The sequence below is a fragment of the Hypomesus transpacificus genome, chromosome 13 (genome assembly GCF_021917145.1).
Source record: "Hypomesus transpacificus isolate Combined female chromosome 13, fHypTra1, whole genome shotgun sequence".
Lineage (NCBI taxonomy): Eukaryota > Metazoa > Chordata > Actinopteri > Osmeriformes > Osmeridae > Hypomesus > Hypomesus transpacificus.
Genome location: NC_061072.1, coordinates 5461037 through 5484519, shown reverse-complemented (window position 1 = coordinate 5484519; position 23483 = coordinate 5461037). Strand labels below are relative to the sequence as shown.

Genomic DNA, 23483 nt, shown 5'->3' with positions numbered 1-23483 from the left:
ACCCCTGCTCTAGCCGTTAGCACCATAGATATATATAAATACTAGATGTCCCGTCCGCGTTGCCGGACAACGGAGTCGAACTTCCGCACATGGCGGCCATCTTGCTACAGTGAACTCGCTCACCCATAACATTGGATTGGTGCTACATGTACTTTTAATTAACTATAACTTGCTCAATTTTCAACCGATTTTTTTACGGTTTGGTTTGTTATCAACGTCAGAGCTGTAGTTCTGCCACTGCATTCAAATTTTTTTATTACATAATTTTTCATAAGTATGTGGCATATATATCTATGGTTGGCACTAGCTAGCTACAGTACAGTTGGTGAATTGGCTATACACAAGAATAAAATATAGATGGAAACTTGACTATGACTGAATTTAATGTAGACAATGTAAATAAACGATAAATGTCTGCGAATATTACATTTGGTACAATTTAACATTAGATAAATATTCTGCTTACCTGATGTGGATCCTCAATTGAGAAGAACAAGTTCATCTGACGTTGATTTACCAAACGATAGTCTCCCGGTCAACTATATCTCAATTACCTTTTGATCATTGTTCCCGGTCAACTAGTTCTATAGGCCCTACCTTTTCCGTCAGAAGTTAATGTCGTTTTTTCCTATTTGCCGTTGCGTTTTCCTATTTGCCGTTGTGTTTTCCTATTCGCCGTTGCGTTTTCATATTTGCCGTTGCGTTTTCCTATTCGCCGTTGCGTTTTCCTATTTGCCGTTGTGTTTTCCTATTCACTGTTGTGTTTTCCTATTTTCTGTTGTGTTTTTCTATTCGCCGTTGTGTTTTGCTATTTGCCGTTGTGTTTTGCTATTTGCCGTTGTGTTTTGCACTTCAGGGCCACTGTACTTTCCAGATAGCAAGACAACAATGAATTAATATTGATTTTCCAACTAAATCATCAAGAATGGTTGAGATTGAAATCTCAATGCTAAATAAACGTTGAATCACTATTGCAATATCGATGAAACATAGGGTACATTGGAATATGTGGAATAACATTGATTTATAGTTGTCCTGATTAATTGATTAAACATCGATTTGTAGTTAACCCTTTACTGCCTATGACAAAATTCCGAACATTCCATATGCTGTTGAAATATGATATTCATATTAATATTCATATTTTAGGGATTTTCATATAAAATCATACACCTTAACTGTTTATACCATCTTGAAGAGGAGAACTAGGGGATTTTTATCATGTCAATAAATATATGATTACTTAAGGCAAATCATATTTTATCAAAGTGGTTTCAGGTAGCCATTTTTTACAAAAACTTCTCCATCCACCATACCTCATCAGACAACTGAATTTGTCACCACTTTAATTACAAGATAGAGAAATACTTTGAGTAGGTAGAATATCCACAAGTCTGTGGGCAATGTAGAACAGAAGACAGATTAGAAATACCATATTTTGATTGAAAGTTATGACCATTCTAGTGACTAGTGGAGACATGGGGGAAACCGGAATAATCCTGTCCCAAAAGTAGTTGGGCTATGGCTGGATACTCCTCTCGATAACTAAAAAACGTTCGAGTTTCTTCCACAATCGACTGAATTGGCCAAACAAGGCATGTACAATTAGCTTACAGTATACATAATCTACCTAGTTAATGTTGTTTTTCGAAGTTTTTTAGAAATCTGCTTAAATCGAAGCTAAACAGTGCTACTACCGTCATTGCTGCCTGTCACAAACGGCCAAGCCGGACACGTCATTCTTTCCTGAAAACACTCGCGTCACTCCCACAAACAAATTCTTCGTAAGTAAAAAGTTGAGACTTTTAATTGACTATATTGACAACACATATTAAGGAACTTGTCTTTACTCATAATATCGTCTCCGATTTCAATTTGAAGCTGTAAATCTAACACTGTAGGCAATCTCCCATGGTCTCCGCTCTGGCTCCGCCTCAGTAAACAATGGCTGCCGTTGCAGACGATAGATTTATTTCCCCCTCCCACTAACCCCTTAACCAATGATATGTACTTTGAGCTTAAGTTGTCATGAGTATCTGGCAGTTTTCAGAAATAAAATCGGTGATTGGATGGCAAAGTTATTAAGGCGGGATCTATGGGTCTTTTTCGACCCATATTTGAATGGTCCGGCAGGATTAACCGGGTAAACGGCAACAATGTTAAAAAGTCATTGAATTATAGTTGACTGGGAAATGAAAAGATGAATATATCTAGCAGAAGACAGACCCTCCTGATTGGACAGACAGACTGTCTGTCTTTTAACAGGAAGGAGCGGTGAAAAACACGTTTGAATGGTCTTCGACGGGACAGACAATAACACTATCTCGATTTACTGACATTTTCGGTATACTAACACATAATATCAATTGGTTACTGGTGTGTTGCATCATGTATATGTCTCATACTTTATTAACATTCATATATTAGGGTGAATTCGGATAATCTGGGACATTTTGTGCATTTTTGACTTCTGCGCCAAAATTCAAAATCGATCCAACAAATTAAACACTCATGTTATACCTTTCTGAAATCCATGAGATGTTTTCTAACTACACCAGAAAACAAAACGTTGATATCACATTCAGAGAAGACATGTCATATCTTTCCTGTTCTTATCGCCTCCCCCCGAAGAAAGTACCCAAATTTGATAATCTGGGACAGGTCACTTGGTAATCTGGGACACTCTATTTGTGTTAGTTATAGACTAAATCACCTTACATTATGCATAACAATCACAAAGTCACACATTTTTCAAAAAGCATTATGAAAATATGACACACACAAAAAGCTGTTTAAGAAAATGTATTAAGTCATAAATGTAGTCATATTTATTTAATGTAGAACTAAACAAAGAACATATAAAGAAGGATTAACGGATCTACCTTGTTAATTACTGTATTTTTTAACTGATTATATAAATGATTGACTACAACATTCATACACATTTACAAAAAATCAAGCAACAAGTAACAATTATTTACTGATTATTATTCATTTAGTTATTACTTGTAATTTTTTATACAACTATTGAGTAGGGGGCGGGGACTGTTGGGGAAACACTGGGGGCTACTCCGGAAACAAACAGTCCCTGCAGGTGAGAGACCCATCGTCGTCGATCACACCGTTATCCTCTGCACAGGATTGATGGTGCCACAGACTGCAGACCGCACAGGACAGCCACTCTTCTGTGCTCTTTGGGTCATCTCTGTCCCCATATGCATGGTGGCAGATGGTGCATGGCTCCTCTGTCTTCTTCTTGCGGTTTGGCTTTTGCTTTGGCCCTTTGCCCTTCCCCTGAACATAAACAAAATGTTCATTGCTGGTAAAATTCATCGAAGGCGGCTTGGTTCGCTTCCGGGAGGTTGTTGGTCTTTCTCTGACCGGAAACTGTACCAGGTCCTCAAATGAGACTGCTGCTTCCTTCGCCTGTACCACTGCTGTCTCCACCTAAATTTCACACACCAGAGATGGTACAGCCTCTTGGGGCACTGCCAGTTGGCAGCAACAATGATGCTGCTGGAGAATGGCATGTTGGGCATCAGGACGGAGTTGAGGAGGGTTGCTGGCTTCCTGCACAGGACCATGCAGTGGATGGGCTTCAAGACGGAGGGGAAGATGGTTGTTAGCTTCCTGCAGAATATGCTGTGGCGGTTGTTGGTATGGTGAAGCACTCAACAGTCTTGCTTGTTGCTCTCTCTCGGTTGCTTCACTTGGTGGGGAGAGGGCATCATTGATGTGGTCTGGGTTTAGTGGATATATACCACTGCCCCGGAAGCCATCTCTGGCATTTGAAGAGGTTGCTGCCTTGCTCCAGGCCTTTGAAAAGAGTGGCAAAAACAAGGCTCTGTCTAGTCGTTTCCCCCCACTCTCCCTGGTGATGGCCCGACCCTCCAGCCTCCAGTAGTGCTTTAAGCTCTTGAAGAAAGACCTGTCTGCTGGCTGTAGATAATATGTGGTGTGTGATGGTAGGCCAAGGACATGCACATTGTTAGCCTTCATCAAATGTAGAAACTCCATGTTATAAACATGGGAGCTGTGCCCATCAAGCAGCAGGACATGTGGACGTGGGTCATCTTTTGGCAAGCCAGACACAAATTGCCTCCCCCACTCTAAAAACAGCTGACTATTAATCCACCCATTGTCAGACATTTTTACCACAGTGGTTGGTGGACACCCCAGGAGCCACTCTGCCTTCAACCTTTTTCCCTTGAATATGATCATGGTAGTGCCATACACACCGGCAGCATTTAGAGATGCTAGGCAGGTGGTTGTCACTCCCTTCTCACCAGCAGTGACTTCAAAACATGGCCCCCCAACCTCTGCAACCACCTTGGACGAAAGGAAGTGGTCCTACAGGCCGGTCTCGTCACAGTTCCAAATATGGTCTGGTGCATCTTCCAAACTCAGGGACTTGATCACCTCCTCATATTCTTCAAACCACTTCGATACCACAGGGCGGTTGAAGCCAGCTGCTCTAGAAGTGGAAACAGGGTTCATACACATTTTGACCAACGGATTTCCATGACTTTTCCATGCCTTTTCCATGACTTTAAACCAAATTTCCATGACCAAACTTTTTGTGAAATCTGGTGTATACGTTAAAAAGTTGTATTACACGGCTGGGCGTAATACTGTAGAATGCTCCATTCACCTAAATGGGGCTTCCCAACGTTCTTCGGTGAACATTTTTTTTACATTTGAACTTTGCTATGCATATTTGACCGCTGTCAATGGAAGTGGCCTTTTTGCCTCAGATTCACATCTTTTGTAGCACTCCGCAAGCAGTCCGGTAACTTTTCAACCCCAGCGTACTCCGTTGCTTAGCGACGTCAGCTGATTTGAAGCCTAAAGAATGTTCAACGTCTATGAAGTTCAACGTCAAACTATTTTTCTGCTGATCAACACTACGAACGGTAACAAACAAATTGTAAAAAGACACTGTGTTAAGTTGTTTTTTTAGCAAGTAGCCGTGTAATAAGCGGCATAATGTATAGAACGCCGGTCATAGTCGGGAAAATAAGCCCCTTCAGCCCACATTACCTCCGCAGTTAGGACTTCATTTTTTGTCACAGCATCGGTTATCGACCCCTGCTGCTAGTAGGCGTAGCAGTGGACCTCGCTGTGGTGAGAAAGCCGGTGATGGGTGCTGCTGTAGCTTTGCTAGCAGCACCCATCACCAGGCTGCTGAAGCTTTGCTAGCAGCAGCGCTCTGATGTTTGCTACCTTTGGAATGGCTAGTTAATGCCGCCTCTCCCATGTTTGAAATGTCGAATGATTTTCCACCAGACAACCGACATTTTGCTCGTCCCGGGTCTTTGTTTTATGTATCTTTCCATTTGTAGCCAAGCATCGTTAAAGCTACACTTTCCTGGCATTTGGCAGCGTATGCCTGCTTATATTTTGAACGTATTTCTTTTAAACGCATGTGAATTATTTAAAACTCAGCGTAAATGAACAACATGAAAATATGATTATAACAACTTTCCATGACTTTTCCAAAACTTTTGGGATTTAATTTTTTTCAAGCACTTTTCCAGGCCTGGAAATAACCATTTAAAAATTCCATGACTTTTCCAGGTTTTCCATGACCGTACGAACCCTGTGGAAAGACCCTCAGGCTTTCTGATACTTAGACCAGGGTTCCGCTTCAAGAATCCCTGAAACCAGGCATAGCCAGCTTTTCTCTTGTCTACCGAAAAGCCCTTTATCCCTTTTTTTTTTCAGCAAATTGGAATGCAAGGTTCTGGATGTCTTCCATTCTTAGAGGAAATCCTCTTTTCCCTAGTGTCTGCAAGATCTGCAAGGACGTTTTCATCTTCTTGGGAGATAAATGGCTTCCTCCCAATGGCATGTTTGTGGTCCCCTGTACCTTTGACTCTTCGCTGAAGGGTTGACTTAGGAACATTCCAGGCCCTGGCCAACAAACGAAGCTGAGGGACGCTACCCGCCTCCACTAACTCAAACTAAAATATGCACTAGCATATAAAGTTGCCCTAATTTACAGTAGGCCTATAAAAATACAAGTATTACAAAAAAATACCCAAAAAATATTAGGCTCCATTTATTATAATAACATGCTAGCCTTACCTATTAAAGCCTACTACTTAACTGATCCGTGCTTTTACGTATCCTTTACCACCCGTATTTAACCGATCTTCCTATTTATAACCAAGAAAGGACTTAACAATAACCGAGAAAAGATAGAAGATGTCAACTATGTCATTCATAATGGAACGAGGCCTGGACAAGGAGAGCACGCGACCTGGCACGCGACCTGGCACGCGACCTGGCACGCGACCTGGCACGCGACCTGGCTACAATCTACCGCGCAATTTTAACCTTCAGTGCGACTTCATCCCCTTCCTGGTAAGTAGCATATAAATGAACCTATTCAATTTCTCATGTGAAGTTTACGTTTGATGAAGTTGCTAGCCATAATTTCTCTGTTTATCAACAAAACATAGAAGCCCAACTGTATTGCAATTTTTGTAATTGTAAAAAAAAAAAAAGAGCGGCAGTATAAGCATTTAAGAACAGGAGGCATATTAGCTAGCTATAGCTAGCATTGTACAGTGCATGCGTTGGCCAGCCTGCCAGATTTTAGCTGGCTCAGCTAGTAAATGTATCTAGTGTCTGATTTCCTGCTTGCAGGACTCGAAATTTAGCAAGATGAGCACCAGTAGTAGTCTGTAATATCAGGCAGAATAGTTGACATAATTTCAGATGGGCTGGTTAGACTAAGAAAATCAATGTCTTCTACAACTACTTTTATATGCTCTTGTTCACTTCTTTTTCTAACCTTCTGTTGCAGCTCCATTAAACCCATTTGCCCTTCTCCAAAACCCACTACCTGTTTGTTACCAAACCAACCCAAAGGCTCTTTTAAGAACCACATCTTTCTTTCCTGCTCTATTGTTCTCTCTATCTCTCTCTCACTCCATTTGCCCTTCTCCACAACCTACTACCTGTTTGTTATCGAAACCAACCCAAAGGCTCTTTTAAGAACCACATCTTTCTTTCCTGCTCTATTGTTCTCTCTATCTCTCTCTCACTCCATTTGCCCTTCTCCACAACCTACTACCTGTTTGTTATCGAAACCAACCCAAAGGCTCTTTTAAGAACCACATCTTTCTTTCCTGCTCTATTGTTCTCTCTATCTCTCTCTCACTCCATTTGCCCTTCTCCACAACCTACTACCTGTTTGTTATCGAAACCAACCCAAAGGCTCTTTTAAGAACCACATCTTTCTTTATTCTATAGCTCTCTCTATCTCTCTCTCATTCTCATTCTCTCCTCTCTGACTCTGTCAGTTTTCAGCCTTTTAGATGGCAGGAGGATCTATAAAAAAAGAGCTGCCATTTTTGCAAATCTTCAATGTTTTGTGCTCAAAAAATATGTGGCAGCTGTAAGCAGCCACAACCAACAAAAAAGATCTTGCAAAAAAGGTTTTCAAAATTTGATTCCCGAAGAGAAGTGTGGGCAGCTGGTATGAAGATCAATCACAACGTTGCAGCCTTGCACAATGATGCCATTTTATTGGTAAGTTGGCTTTCTAAGAAGGTTCGAGATATTAATATTTGCTGTATTTCATAATATTTGTAGTTAAGTCTGGATGTACCTAATGAGAAATCCCTACTTAAAAAGTAGCTTAATGGTGAGATATTTCTATGTGCAGCGAATGTAAACCTACTGTAGATGACTAAAGCCCCACCCGCAATCTATGATTGATGAAAGTGAAGCAAAATCATCAAAAACAGACTGCTGGGAGACTGCTTTGTAATTTCCTCAAATGATTCTCACAGTGTCATACTGTTGTCATTTCAGCACGAGAAACTCCAGGCTGTCGGGTACAAACCCACTCTCCTGCTTGCCGAAGGCCACAAGAAGCCTTTTAAATGTGAAACTTTAACCCCGCGTTCCATCCTTAATGAATGCTCAAAGGACTGCATGAGCAATATAAAGGAGGTTTATGCAGTCTTGTGTGAAGGTAAAACCTATTTTAATTAACCTAATAATCAGTGAACCAACAGCAGTTGATATTGCATTATTCCCCTGGTATCAGCAGGCCAGATATGACAAAGAAAAATCTAGACCAAAGAAATGAAGAAGAAATGAACGTAAATTTGAACGCATCTCCCGATCCATTTAAATGTTTTGTGTAAAGCTCCCATGTGTGCTCGAGTATGTAAGTAAGTTTAGTTACATTTCACCTTGAAATAAGTACCAAAAAAAGCCGAGGTGAACAATTACAACTGCAGAGAGCTTAATAACATAATTACTGGGTAATGTTCTCAGTGACTAAAACTATTGCTTGTTCTTTTTATACAGGGTGGACTGAGGATTCACAGGGCACACAGAGTCCTCTGACCTCAGACCTCTGTGGAAATCCTGAACAGGGACCAGTTTTCACCCTGACACTGGTCCCTGTCAACCCCCAGGAGACGTCGACTAGCCTGACCCCCGCTCCCAGGGTCGAGACGTCGACTAGCCTGATCCCCACTCCCAGGGTCGTGATGTCGACTAGCCTGACCCCCGCACCCAGAGTCGAGATGTCGACTAGCCTGACCCCCGCACCCAGAGTCGAGATGTCGACTAGCCTGACCCCCGCTCCCAGGGTCGAGATGTCGACTAGCCTGACCCCCGCACCCAGAGTCGAGATGTCGACTAGCCTGACCCCCGCACCCAGAGTCGAGATGTCGACTAGCCTGACCCCCGCTCCCAGGGTCGAGATGTCGACTAGCCTGACCCCCGCACCCAGGGTCGAGACGTCGACTAGCCTGACCCCCGCACCCAGGGTCGAGATGTCGACTAGCCTGACCCCCGCTCCCAGGGTCGAGATGTCGACTAGCCTGACCCCCTCTCCCAGGGTCGAGACGTCGACTAGCCTGACCCCCGTGCCCAGGGTCGAGACGTTGAAAAAAAAGAGGCAAAGAAAGCCAGACAGCCGGACTCAACAAAAGAAACAAAAGAAAGGTAGATTGACTGTACATTACATACTGTATAATCATATAGTGGGCAGTGACAAAGTATACCTGTATCTCTACATTTGCTTCATAGTTTCTGAGTAGACACTCACACACTCAATTCTAAAGTAAGCATTCATTTTCAGTGATAATTATTACCAACAACGTTTTTACTTTTCAAAATATTTGAACATGTCTTTTATATTTTCAGAGTGCTTGTATCACACAAGCCTGAAGGTTTTCCCCATCAGGAGTGTGATCAAGGAGAGAGTCAGAAAGGTTGTATAGGCAAAAGAAAGACAAGGATATGAGGATTAGGAAAGCTGTATACAAAATTAACATCCAATTCTAGACTCTGAAAAGCACACATGGCTGTTTCACATTCAGTCATGAATAGCAAGTTTTAGAGTCCTAGATAGAATGTATTAACTTTATGACAGTGATACACAGTACAAACATGAAACTCACACGAATATTCTTCAAATTAAATAAAGTATTTATTCCTCCTCATAGGGCATATCGGAGATTTTTGTGGACTGGCAGCCTTGCCCAGTGTGGTATGTACTCATTTTAGATCATTCTTTGTATCATGCGTGATGCTTGATCTGAGTCTTTAAGTAATGAGAAGTTTGGATCATTTTACTGACTCGGTTCTTTGAATCTCAACCCTGAGGACAGGGTTAAAAACCACTGTCTTAGTGCATCTAAACTAGCATAGATTACACATTAGTGTGGCAGATAAAAAATTTTAAGAAACTAATGCATAATTTTGTTACACAGTTTGTATGATTTGAAATCGTCATTTATTATAACACAAGCATTTAATTATCTCTGCAAACAATTACACTGCACTGAACTGTAAGTAAAGTACAACAAATTTCACCCCTAAAAAACTTGTGAACAAATATCTTTTTTTCTGTTTCTTCTTCTTAGCCTACACAGGTCACGTGAAAAATGACTTCAGCATATTTACATGTTTTACTTTATTTTCAGTGGAGAGGTGTGGCTCGAGTCCTGGCAACCGAAGGCGACCATACAACCTGTCACATCAATATAAATAAATATAAATCCATTCTTTCTCCTTGTATTCATCTTAGCTACAATATGTTGAATAGGATGTGTGCAGGGTTGTTTTTTTTCAGTAGGTTTATTGGTGCCAACAAAGTCTTATCAGGAACAGGAGCCGAGTGTCCCAGCTGGGTGTAAAAAAGTTGGTCTTAACTCTTACTTCTTACGTCTTAGGTACGTCCGACTTTGTGATTTGAATTTATAAGTGCACCAAGCTTGAAAGACCAAGGTCGTAGCTACGTCTGGTCTTAAGACGCGCGTCCTTGTGAAAATGCGAAAGCGTCGAACGTTGCCAAGCAACACATTTAAGAGCCTATCAGAGCCAGTCTACGGGCTTATTAGACATTCTCTGAGCCTATCCGAGGCGCACTTTATAGCTAGCCTCCCTTCAAACCCCAATCTCCCTTCAAAACAAGCCATGGATAAAGAAAAGAAAAATACATTTTACTGATAGAGAAATTAGAAAACATAAAGTTTGTATACTGAGAACAGAAGCGTGTTCTCGGGGAAATGTATAATAATATCAACACAAACAAACAGAAACAATCAGCTTTGAAATCGATCAACAATAAGTGGATTTCTGCTACCACGGACGACTCTTTCTCGCCTTAACGCCCTTTCCATGTTGCCTATTAACAGGACGCGCTGCATGTGCGATCAAACTGTTAGCCCTAATTAGGCTACCATGGATTTTGGTCCGATTTTCCAATTTACGCCTGCTCCCCACTAGGCGTAAAATGTACACCCAGGTGCAGCACATAAAGGGCTTAAATCTAACTGGTGCACAAGTCTTAACTTTAAGTTAGTCTTAACTTTCAGTTCTACGTCGGACGTAGCGTACGCCCAGGCGTATGCCCAGCTGGTGCACTCGGCTCTGATGATGACGTAAAATGATAAACGTAGATACAAACAGGTGGGTTCGACATGGACTGCGTGACTTCATGCAGCGCCGCAGGTGGCTGCAGCCGGCTGCCTTGAATCTGAGAATGCCATTGGCTGCTTCAAGTCTGCGGCGCTGCATGATGCCAGTCCAAGTCGAATGCACCTAATGAATGGGAAGATGCACACAAATGGGGAACCCTGAGTTAGCTGAAAGCTAATGATAGTTAACTGTCGTTCTTTAAACAAACGAGATTCCAAACAAAACGAAGTAATCGGATGGTTTCTAATAATATGTGCTTAATTATGCAATATTACACATGATGACAAACCAAACTGGTTAAATATAGCTACAAACTAATCTTTCCATACAGTACACCATGATATGAGTAGGCCTAGCCTACACTAAAAAATAAAGTGATGAATGGGCCATGATGTTTGTCAATGTATCTTTGCGGTAAATTTGGACATTTGCTTAAAAAATGTAAAGTAAAGTAGGCCTAACTAGTAGCGAAGTTACTTTTCAAATGCAGAAACTAGTAAAGTACAGAGCTCTGGGGCTGTCTACGTTTCCCTACCCGCAACAGACGCACTCAAGACGCACTTGTTCCGGGAGTACAATGGTACTTAGGAATGGTTTGCTGAACCCAACGCTAGTTTCCTCAAGGATCACAATGACTCTTGCTTAGACTGTTGCTCTTGTTGGTTAGTGGTAGCTGATTTAAACTGTTGTATTTTATTTTAGTTAATCCTATGTTTTACTGCTTTCTTCAGGTACACCTGCACTTAGAGATTAATGTTGTGTAATTTTAACTTGTTTAACTACATGCTCTTATGGTTTCTTCCCTTTAGCACTATTTTTTGGTTGTTCACAATATGTACTTCTTGTTTTTGACTACCCGCAATGCTGTGGGGCTATCTTGTTGTTATTATCAGTGACCTATGCACTTTGTAAAGCTCTCTCTTGGAAGTCGCTTTGGATAAAAGCGTCTGCTAAATGAAATGTAAATGTAACAGAGTTTCGGGCTGGTTCACGAAGTCCAACTGGCTATATGTCCCTGCCCCAGCATATATTATACAGTGCAATTGAAACAGAAATATCAAAAAGGGTTGAGCTTGTTCTCTCGTGTATCAGGGAGTTTGTTCTTCCCTACGCATCCCTTCTGCTCGGGTGCTGTCTCAGCCTGGATTCAAGGTTGCTTCTGAAATGGAGCGATAACAACACAAAATACAGCCTGTTTCCCACACCCTGTGTGAGACACAATGTTTTAAGCCTGAGCACACTTCTAAGTTTATTAGACATACATTTAATAAGCACAATACATAACTTCAATACATGCATCCTTTATAAAGTCATATGAGCATTGTTCCCGTTGCTATATAGTGCACAGTGCCCGTGATGCATTAGATGATTAAGTTGCCACAAATGTTAATAACTGGAATTATAGATAATGCCCTGCCCGTGATACAGCTAATGATTATAGCACTAGAATTGTACTGTAATGTATTATAAATTCTTTAGTACATAATAAAGACTGAACCTTTTCTAAAGTCTGTGGTGCAGCTTCGTTTTGTGGGCATTCTCCTTCCTAAAATAATCTGGCTACATTCTAGGTTTATTACAATACCATCATTACATATTGGATTAGACACAGTAAAATGAAATCCTTCAAGACTCGGCACTTTTCAGTTAGAATTCGCCATGTTACAGAGCCAGACAAGACTTTGCGGATGGTCCACACATTCTCACGTCTGCTCAAAAGTTTCCGTGACGGCCCGCACATTCTCACGTCAAGTAAATCTTTATACATCACAAAGTGTGCGTGAAAACCAGCGTACGCAAGCTTTTTGTGCGTACGCAACGTTTATACATGAAGCCCCGGGTTTCCAGCCCTTTGTCTGGACTGCTGTTTTGTGTCCTCCTTTTCGCCCTATTGTCCTCCTTTTGACTCTTCCTGCCCACCGTCGCAATTTACCCCTCGTGTCGACTATCAGATGCCAAAAGGAATAGAAAAACCTCCTTCAGATCTACGTGAAGTTCAGAACTCCACTTTGTCACTAAGAACAGCAACGATCGATATCATGCCTACTTGCCTCGGGGGAATGTCCCTGTAGGCTACTTAGTGTATGCCGCTCTGGATAAGAGCGTCCGCTAAATGACTAAATGTATTGTAAATGTAGTCTATTCAAATTACAAATGTTGACTTACTAAAACGATAAATGTTACTGTTAAATTCATACTAATGCCCCCCCTCCATCTCGGTCAACAACTCATATAATTTCAAAAAGACTCCTTTATATGGCTGAAATATTATTGGATCCACTGCTAATTGTGTACGTTTGCCCACTGACAAAGAAATTACCAGTCTGTAATTTTAACTGTAAGTTTATTTGAACAGAGATAGTTCTTCTAGGGGACAGTCCATCCACATTGTCTGCTACCACCGCCCCTCATCTTTTAGCAGCTAACATCTGAAGAGAACAGAGAATAGGACAGAGATAGATGGAGAAAGAGAGAGCGTTTGAGTGATTGTGGTTTATAAAGTTATTTTTCTGAAGCTAAATCATGCAGTACCAGGATTGAGAAATTCTGCATTAAATAATACCTTCTTTAGCCTCTTCCTCCTCACTCTCTTCATCGCTGCCTACCCTGTCACATTCCTCTTCCTCTCCCACATCGCCAAGGAGAAAGGCCTGTTGACCTACAGCTGCCTTGTTGTACTGGCAAACCAGCTGCAATCTTCCCTCCACTTCTGACAGTCTTAGTTGCAGTACACAACGTAGTCCATTATTTTCCTCCCCTAACAATTTAAAATGTAACAAGACAATATGCAGAACCTCATTTAAGTGTCTATATGTATGTCAAATCTGCATATTTTTTCCCCTAAACTTAAATTGCTCAGTATTACCCTCCTCTGCAATCTTTGTACTGAGGACAGAGGACAGGTTTTTCAGCCAGGTGCAGTGTTGGGCCATCTCCCAGACCAGGATCGTCCTCTCCTCTTGCAGGCGTGTGGTCAGCATATGTTGATCATGCATCCTCTTTTTTGTTGCAATGGACACTAGTGATTCTAAATAATTTAATAATATAATAAATAAGCACTTCTGTTGTTTTGTAATTTCTGTAGACTGTAGAGATACAAGTAAAAAGTTGATACCTTGAGGGACACTTCTAAAAAGACACATACCATTGCAAAGCACCTCCCATGGCCATAGCAGTGACTCTGCACTCGATCCAGCCAGCGACCCCTCTAACACAGCCACATTGATGTTGACATCTTCAGGTACCGTGCCATTGTATTTTGAGACCTGCTCAAAAAGCCGCCTTTTATCCTCTGCCAACCTAGAGCATAAGCGATGACGAAGCTTGTTGCTGTCTGTAAAACATCAGAAGAGTTCAAACTGGTGTGAGAAAATGTTATCTATATGAAATGATCTGTAATGTAATTGGATTATGTTCTTCATAATTCGTAGATTTTTATAGCTAAATCTAAGTCTTTTTAAGGAAAAGAATGCCCACATACCATTCTGACGGTAGAGGCTTTGTTTTCTAGCATGCACACTCATATGAAGCCCTTCAATGGACTGCTGCAGAGTCTGAAGGTCAGGGTTTGTGGTACTGGTTTGCTCTACAAAAAATAAGTATGTGATGAAAAAGCATTTGGTGTATGTTGTCTATTATCACAGTAGTAATTTTGTTTGTTGTGAACTTTTATGTGTAGTTAACCTTGAACAGTCAGTAACAAAGTGTAGTGCTGCTGCCTAGAACACAGATTATCCCTAAAAAAGGGCTCACGGGAGGGGTGCCATCCTTACCGCTTACTGCCCAATCCTGAATATCAGCATCACACTCCAGTGCCAACTGGTCGGAGCAATGTAGCTCCAACTTGAGCTCGGACAGTTTTGCTGCCTCAACCACAGCCCTTTGACAAGTCTGTTTTATAATACTAATAATAATCAAATATTAATATTCAACTGTGGGATTTCTTTGGAACCACCATATAGATTTCCCTACAGAAGTGGACATATACACAAAATACAATAAGACAGCTAACATGAATACCTTCACATATCTTGTGGAGAGGGCCTGGTGAAGAGTTTCACCCTTGTACCTGTTCCACACCATAGCATGGACCGTCAGCATGTCCATACGTGCTGTTGTAAGTAAAAGGATGTGGTTATCTGGCAAATGTAAGAGCAATCTAAGAAGAGAACAGATACCCAATTAGTCGTTAAAGTAGCAAACCTGATTTGGACATGTACTTGGTTGTCAGGGCACAACGGGAGAGGAAACTGTTGACTTGCTCAACTTCTTCACCGGCGGTTGTGCCTGCTCCGCTCTGGTTCCTTCCACTCCATTTGATCTGATAGGGGTAACAATGACAATGTTGGGGAACTAAATACTATGAACATTTACATTTTGGTTGAATGTGCTCAATCTAATTCCTTTATAATGTAATGTAGCAAAATGTTAACAGATACATACCTCACACTTTGTGGCATGGGCTCTAGCATGCATGATGCTGAGGAAGGGCTTCATATCAAGGAGCCCCTGGAGAGATGACACAACACCAGCCACCTTTTCTAGGTAGGGCCAGTATTTGCAAGCAACGTCCATTGCAAAGAACCTGATGTTTTCGGTGGCATGTATCTCTTTCTGTAGATACAGTGGGTATGCAAATATCTCCCCCCTGTACATGCTGAGGCCCTTCAGCAAATATCCGTGGCGACACACAGCCACCTCAACACCTTCCTCATCCAGCTTGTTGGCCCTCCTGGAAGTCTCCCTTGCGGCTGTCCACTGTGAGGCACCACATGTGCCCCTCCCTTGAGTCTGTGAAGACAATTCATCAACAGATAAATTCAATAACAATGAAATCTAAAACTTTGTATAAGCTTAACACTTGTGTGTGGTAAAAACGTACATTTTTTACAGCACTGTGGATGAGGTCAACAAAACATGCCACCTCTCTGTCCTTTGCAAGGAACAGCCCATCAAAAAATGCAGCTTCATCAGAGCTAGAGAAAAAACAATAATGTAAATTGCGTAAACCATTTGAGTTGTAATTGAAATGTATTTTAATTAGATACCAAACTCACCTTCCTGATCGCTGAAAGCGGTAAAGCTTACGGTTACCATCTACTGACACGGCAACTGTTTGTGGTGTGCAGGCTGGACAGGTGAATGGGGTCACACAGCAGAGCTGCTCTTTCTGAAAGGAACAGTACATAAACTCCAGAAAGTTCCGCTGCAGTGCATCCCCGTTGATTTGACCAGACCAGAAATATAATAAATACATAAAATTACAGCAATTCACAACAAGAAAATACAAAAACAAACAAAAAATGGCTGATATGCTTTTCTCTTTTACAGTTACTCTTCCAGCACGCTGTGTGCGATGTTCAAGCAATTTTGTGAAGGCCTGTCTGGACAAGCCTGGAGAGATCCCCTTCAGCTCCTGGAATGAGCTTAGGAGGTCAACAGAGTATAGGGTCTGTGAAAGTGTTGTAGCTGGCCAATACCCACTTTTGATCAGGTCCCTGACTTCTGGGGTCCACTTTTGCATACAGATATTGCACAAATACACAGGTTTGTGCAAGTCATAACGTCCTGGTGAAAAATTAGTAAATAATGTAAACATTCTATACTTTGTGTACATACACTAACTAAAGAATGTAAAATGAGGGGAATTTCTTGCTTTACCATTCATAGTAATGAGGATTACTGCTCTTCCAGCCAACACAGTGATGTTGGCGACCTCACAGGAACCCCAGCTTCAACAATAGCTAGATAGGTGGAAGGAGGAATGGCTCTGAAGAATCCATCTACCACGCTTTCTCTGTTGTGGAGTAGCCATCTTTTATGAATGTGGACATCACATGCCTCACACAGCCACTCCTCAGAAAGACAATCTCTTTACCTAAGAAAGGAAAACAAGGTTTATTAGCTAGCTATTTTAGTGTTTCAGTTGTCAGACTAAAATGGAGGAGCAAAACACTTTTTACTCCCAAACACATAGCTAGAAAATGCAAACAAGTGGTCCAACCGTATGACAGCAGTCTTCTGGCAGATGTAGCACAGTTCCTGGCCAACATCCTCTGAGTCCAGAAGACATTTCAGGTGAAATGGCCGAGCTTCTTCCCAATGCTCTTGTGCTGTCAGGTGACGTGAGGGCCAAGATGAAATGGTTTGTGGGGACTCCATTGGCATTGCAACCGGGCAAGACTTCAAAATTTCCGAAAGTTTCTCCATGTTTCGGTCTATAGAAGAAATGGTTTGAATTAGCCATGTTGGAAAAATTAAGATTAGAATCTTTAGAGACAATATTACCAAATTGGTGGCCAAGCCGCGAAGCGGCGAAGCCACCTTAAGTGTTTCTACGTATTCTTATTATTATTATTATACGTCTTCTGCCATGGAAGTCTTTGGCAGCCCCTAGAACCAAATGTTCAGAAGTTGTGAATTTTGGCACACTATTTGGGACCAGTCCCCTCATCAATTTCACCAAGTTTCATGTCTCCCATTCCAACCATCTAGCGCCACCAATGGGTCAAAGTTGAAGGTGTGTTTACACATGTTACTTTTGAACCATATGCCCCATTGTCCAAAATGAGGTATCGTTGGATTCCCTGGATCAAGACGAGTTTAACGCACTCTATGACATCATACCCAGCTCTATAGATTCTCCGCCATTTTGAATGTAAAGGAAAAGCGTTTTTTCGCTACTCCTCCTACAATTCTTGTCGAATCTTCTTCATAATTGCCACATATGATCTTCAGACCAAGCCTCACAGAAATTATCCCCTGGAGCTTTAATTTTCGCAGCCGTTGTTAGTTACAGCCACATCAAATTTATGTGGCTGAATTGATGTGGCCGCCATTTTGAATATAACGTTTTTTCGCTACCTCTCCTATAAGGTTTGTCCAATCTTCACCAAATTTGGCACAGATCATCTTCAGACCAAGCCACACAAAAGAAATCACATGTTTTTTTGATTATCTAAACCTTTTGACTGGAACAGCCAAACAAAGTCGTCAACCAAGCCAACATAAAAGAAGTGAGGTCATATCTCAGCACCTCTACTGCATTGACACCAAATTTGGTATCGGGACTAGGGACACTGTTCTAAAGAGGTCCAAAATAGGTCATGCCAATTCACCTCTAGGTAGCGCTGCAATCAGCAAAAAATTGGCAACATTTATCTTCAGATCAAGCCTCACAAAAGAAATCACATGTTTTTTTGATTTTCTACACTTTTTGACTGGAACAGCCAATCAAAGTCATCAGCCAATCAAAGTCGTCAACCAAGCCACCATAAAAGAAGTGAGGTCATATCTCAGCACCTCTTTACTGCATTGACAACAAATTTGGTATAAGGACGAGGGACCCTGTTCTAAAGAAGTCCAAAATAGGTCATGCCATTTCACCTCTAGGTGGCGCTGCAATAGGCAAAAAATTTCAGACCAAGCCTCACAAAAGACATCACATGGCGTTTTGATTTCTGCAACCGTTTGTTAGTTACAGCCAATCAAATTGAGCAACTGATCCGGAAAAAGGGAAGTGAGGTAATATCTTAGCCAAACTTTGATGCATTGACTCCAAGCTTGGTGTATGGACTCAAGGCCCTCTTATTAAGAGGTTTGAGACAGGTAGTGTCATTTGACCTCTAGGGGGCATTACAATAGGTAGGATTGTGTTTTGACCAATAACTGTTGATTTGTTTGGCGTATTTAAGTCATTCCTATGTCTCGTGATATATTAGGAGATCCCGCGTCTGATGCATGTTAACGCGTGATACCAGACGAATTGATGAGGCCGCCATTTTGAATGAATAAAACTTTTTTTCTTACTCCTACACAATGTATCCAATATTCACCAGATTTGGCACAGATTATCTTCAGACCACAATCACCTTGCCATGTAAAAATATGACTGAATTACAGCTGTTTAAACTCGGGCCAAATCTGACCATGCGTGCCACAGGAGAAACGGCTTCCTTTTTGTATTCAGTAACTGTACACAGCAATTCCCAGTGCTGATAATGGCTCACTGGGATAGACTGGCTCCGTTGAAGTGCAAGGTCGTAGGTTCGAATCCAGGCAAAGTCTCAGGCATGTCATGATACTGGTTTATCTGTTCAGTGAAGCCAGGTATGTGACAGTAGCTGTCGAGCAGTATAATCATAATGGCCACGATAATGTTTCATTCTCAGGGGATTTATACTCATGAAGAATCCGATTTATTGTGCTTTGTAGATATAGTGAATCTACATCTAGCCAGTGCATCGGATTTCTTGCATCATAACTTCTGAACAGATTTGTCATAAATCACAAGATTGGTCTCTTCTGATTCTACGTGGCATACCAAGTCGAAATATATCACATTGTCCCGTGTCCACCATTTTGGGCGTCGGCCATTTGGAATTTTCATAAAAACATACTTTTTTGAACTCCTCGTTTGCCGTTGCTCCTATTTTCATGGACATGTAATCAAATCATTTTCAGACTACAATCACCTCGATTTGTCAAAATATGACTGAATTACAACTTTTTATACTTGGTTCAAATCTGACAACGCTTCTCACAGGAAAAACGGCTTACTTTTTTTTACATAGTAACTGAACACAGTAAATCCTTGCACTGAGAATAGCTCACTGGGATAAGACGGGTTCCTCTGAAGTGTAAGGTCATAGGTTCGAATCCAGCCAAAGTCATCACGCATGTCATGATACTTGTTTAGTGAAGCCAGGTATGCCACAGTAGCTGTCTAACAGTATAATCATAATGGTAATGATAATGTTTCAATCTCAGGGGATCTATACTCAAGAAGAGTCAGATTTATTGTGCTTTACAGATATGTGTCCTCTAACCTCTAGGGGGGCGATCCCATGTCTGACACATGTTAACTTGTGATACCAGCCAAATTGATGCCGCCATTTTCATTAATTAATAAAACGTTTTTGTCCTACTCAAAATGTATCAAATATTCACCAACTTTTACACAGATTATCTTCAGACCACAATCACATTGACATATCAAAATAGGACTGAATTACAGCTGTTTAAACTTGGGACAAATCTGACAACCGCTTGCCACAGGAAAAATTCTTTATATTTTTACGCAGTCACTGAAATCTGATTTCCAGCACTGAGAATAGCTCACTAGGATAAATTGGTGTCCTGGCAACGTCAGAGGTTCAAATCCAGCCAAAGCTGACAAGCTTGTCATGTCTCTGATTCTCTGTTTAGCGAGACTATAAGCCACTGCAAAGAAAGCCAGGTAAACCGCAGTCACTAGATGTCGAAAGTTTCTTCTGGGTCATCTGACCTGCTTGGCCACCACATTGCTGCTTGCAGCTATATTTTTTCTTGAGTTTGGAGCTCCGGAGAGGATTCCTCTGCACTGGAAGGAGTTCCTGTGAAACAAGACACGAGAGAATAAATAAAACAGATTTTAGATGTCAGATTTTTGTATTGTATTTAGACCGAATTTAGGTTTGTGATTCTCAAAAGGTTACGCCACAGTGTCAGACTATTACATTTCCTAAGTGTGATAAATAGAGGTAAATTCAGACTTGCATATGAAACATTTGAGTGAATAAAGAACACCAACCAGTAGTTGAGCCCTGCCTTCGCCCACCACATCTTCCCCTAGGCTTGCCTCGTGGACCAACTACACATCCCCTTTTAATTGGTGAAGTAGCCTCTCCGGATGCTCCATCACTCCGTTTCTGTGAAAAATATAGTTTGACTGTGATCCTTGAAATGCTACTGTATAATGGTACTTCATAGCAACTTAAATGTTGAATTCTTGTAAAAGCACTAACCCTCGCTTCACTTAAAAAATGTTTTTGCTTGATGGAGAGTGAGTCTGCCCCCTTGGTTGAGATTATCTGATGGACGTTGGGACGCCATCATTGGACAGACAGACACAGAAAGAGAGAGATAGAGAGAGCAATAGAGCAGGAAAGAAAGATGTGGTTCTTAAAAGAGCCTTGGGTTGGTTTGGTAACAAACAGGTAGTGGGTTTTGGAGAAGGGCAAATGGGTTTAATGGAGCTGCAACAGAAGGTTAAAAAAAGAAGTGAACAAGAGCATATAAAAGTAGTTGTAGAAGACATTGATTTTCTTAGTCTAACCAGCCCATCTGAAATTATGTCAACTATTTTGCCTGATATTACAGACTACTACTGGTGCTCATCTTGCTAAATTTCGAGTCCTGCAAGCAGGAAATCAGACACTAGATACATTTACTAGCTGAGCCAGCTAAAATCGGGCAGGCTGGCCAACGCATGCACTGTACAATGCTAGCTATAGCTAGCTAATACCTCCTGTTCTTAAATGCTTATACTGCCGTTCTTTTTTTTTTTTTACAATTACAAAAATTGATATACAGTTGGGCTTCTATGTTTTGTTGATAAACAGAGGAATTATGGCTAGCAACTTCATCAAACGTAAACTTCACATGAGAAATCGAATAGGTTCATTTATATGCTACTTACCAGGAAGGGGATGAAGTCGCACTGAAGGTTAAAATTGCGCGGTAGATTGTAGCCAGGTCGCGTGCCAGGTCGCGTGCCAGGTCGCGTGCCAGGTCGCGTGCCAGGTCGCGTGCCAGGTCGCGTGCCAGGTCGCGTGCCAGGTCGCGTGCCAGGTCGCGTGCCAGGTCGCGTGCCAGGTCGCGTGCTCTCCTTGTCCAGGCCTCGTTCCATTATGAATGACATAGTTGACATCTTCTATCTTTTCTCGGTTATTGTTAAGTCCTTTCTTGGTTATAAATAGGAAGATCGGTTAAATACTGGTGGTAAAGGATACGTAAAAGCACGGATCAGTTAAGTAGTAGGCTTTAATAGATAAGGCTAGCATGTTATTATAATAAATGGAGCCTAATATTTTGGGGGTATTTTTTTGTAATACTTGTATTTTTATGGGCCTACTGTAAATTAGGGCAACTTTATATGTTAGTGCATATTTTATTTTCTAAGCATTGCTGGTCTATGTACCTTTAGTATAGTTAGATCTCATCAGAATCAGATCAGAATGGGATTTATTCGCCATGAAAGTTTGCACTGACAAGGAATTTGCTTTGGCAGGAAGGTGCATACAATAAACATATAGGAATCTTAAATTTAAATATGTGGTCTAACTATACTAAAACTATCAGTAAAAAGTGGAATACACTAAAATAGAATAAAAGTGGGCATAAAATAAAATATAAATTGACAAATTACAATATAAAATACAATATAAAATACAAATATAACAGGAATTGAATGTAGTGCAAAAGTAAAAGTTTTAAGACATGAAGTCATTAGAGTCAGTGTGAGCTCTTGGCCTTGTTGAGGAGGCCAACAGCGGAAGGGAAGAAACTGTTTGTGTGGCGTGAGGTTTTGGTCCTGATGGACCGCAGCCTTCTGCCGGAGGGGAGTGTTTGAAACAGGGAGTGACCAGGGTGGGAGGAGTCCGCCAAAATCTTCTTCGCTCGTCTCAGGGTCCTCGAGGTGTGCAGGTCCTCGAGGGAAGGCAGATTGCAGCCAATCACCTTCTCTGCGGTGCGGATGATACGCTGCAGCCTGCTATTGTCCTTGGCAGTGGCAGCAGCGTACCAGATGGTGATGGAGGAGGTGACGATAGACTCAATGATGGCTGTGTAGAAGTGCACCATCATTGTCTTTGTCTGAACTGATGTTCAGTTCCCACTTGAGGTCCTGGGAGAGGATAGTGCCCAGGAAGCGGAAGGACTCCACAGTGTTGACTGGGGAGTCACACAGGGTGATGGGGGTGAGTGGGGCTGTGTTCTTCCTGAAGTCCACAACCATCTCCACTGTCTTGAGAGCATTGACCTTAAGGTTGTTCTGGCTGCACCAGGTCACCAGGTTGTCCGCTTCCCACCTATAGTCGGACTCGTCTCCACCAGAGATGAGTCCAATGAGGGTGGTGTCGTCCGCAAACTTCAGGAGTTTGACGGATGGATGGCTGGAGGTGCAGCTGTTGGTGTACAGGGAGAAGAGCAGAGGAGAAAGGACGCAGCCCTGGGGAGATCCAGTGCTGATGGACCGGGAATCAGAGACTTGTGTTCCCAGCTTAACGCACTGCTTCCTGTCAAACAGGAAGTCTGTGATCCACATGCAGGTGGAATCAGGCACGTTCAGCTGGGAGAGCTTGTCCTGAAGCAGAGCGGGGATGATGGTGTTGAAGGCAGAGCTGAAGTCCACATACAGGATCCTGGCGTAGGATGCCGGGGAGTCCAGGTGCTGTAGGGTGAAGTGGAGGGCCAAATTAACTGCATCGTCCACAGACCTGTTGGCTCTGTAGGCAAACTGCAGGGGGTCCAGTAGAGGGTCTGTGATGGATTTAAGGTGTGCCAGCACCAGGCGCTCAAAAGACTTCATTACCACAGACGTCAGGGCGACGGGTCTGTAGTCATTATGTCCAGTTGGCCTGGGCTATTTGGGCACAGGGATTATGGTGGAGGATTTGAGACAGGCTGGCACATGGCATGTCTCCAGGGAGGTGTTAAAGATGTAGGTAAACACCGGAGACAGCTGGTCAGCGCAGTTCTTGAGGGTGGCT

General features: G+C 42.0%; 2 long non-coding RNA genes across 2 annotated transcripts; both read right to left on the bottom strand.

The window, feature by feature from the left end:
* Positions 1-13871: 13871 nt before the first annotated feature.
* Positions 13872-14505, bottom strand: LOC124475987. Its single transcript, XR_006956983.1, has 3 exons — positions 14435-14505; positions 14099-14287; positions 13872-13981 (listed from the first exon to the last, which is right to left on the bottom strand). It is a non-coding gene; the product is annotated as an uncharacterized LOC124475987 (long non-coding RNA).
* A 1173-nt stretch (positions 14506-15678) lies between these two features.
* LOC124475334 lies at positions 15679-16054 on the bottom strand. The gene is made up of 3 exons (XR_006956916.1): positions 16011-16054; positions 15836-15929; positions 15679-15744 (listed from the first exon to the last, which is right to left on the bottom strand). It is a non-coding gene; the product is annotated as an uncharacterized LOC124475334 (long non-coding RNA).
* Positions 16055-23483: the final 7429 nt, after the last annotated feature.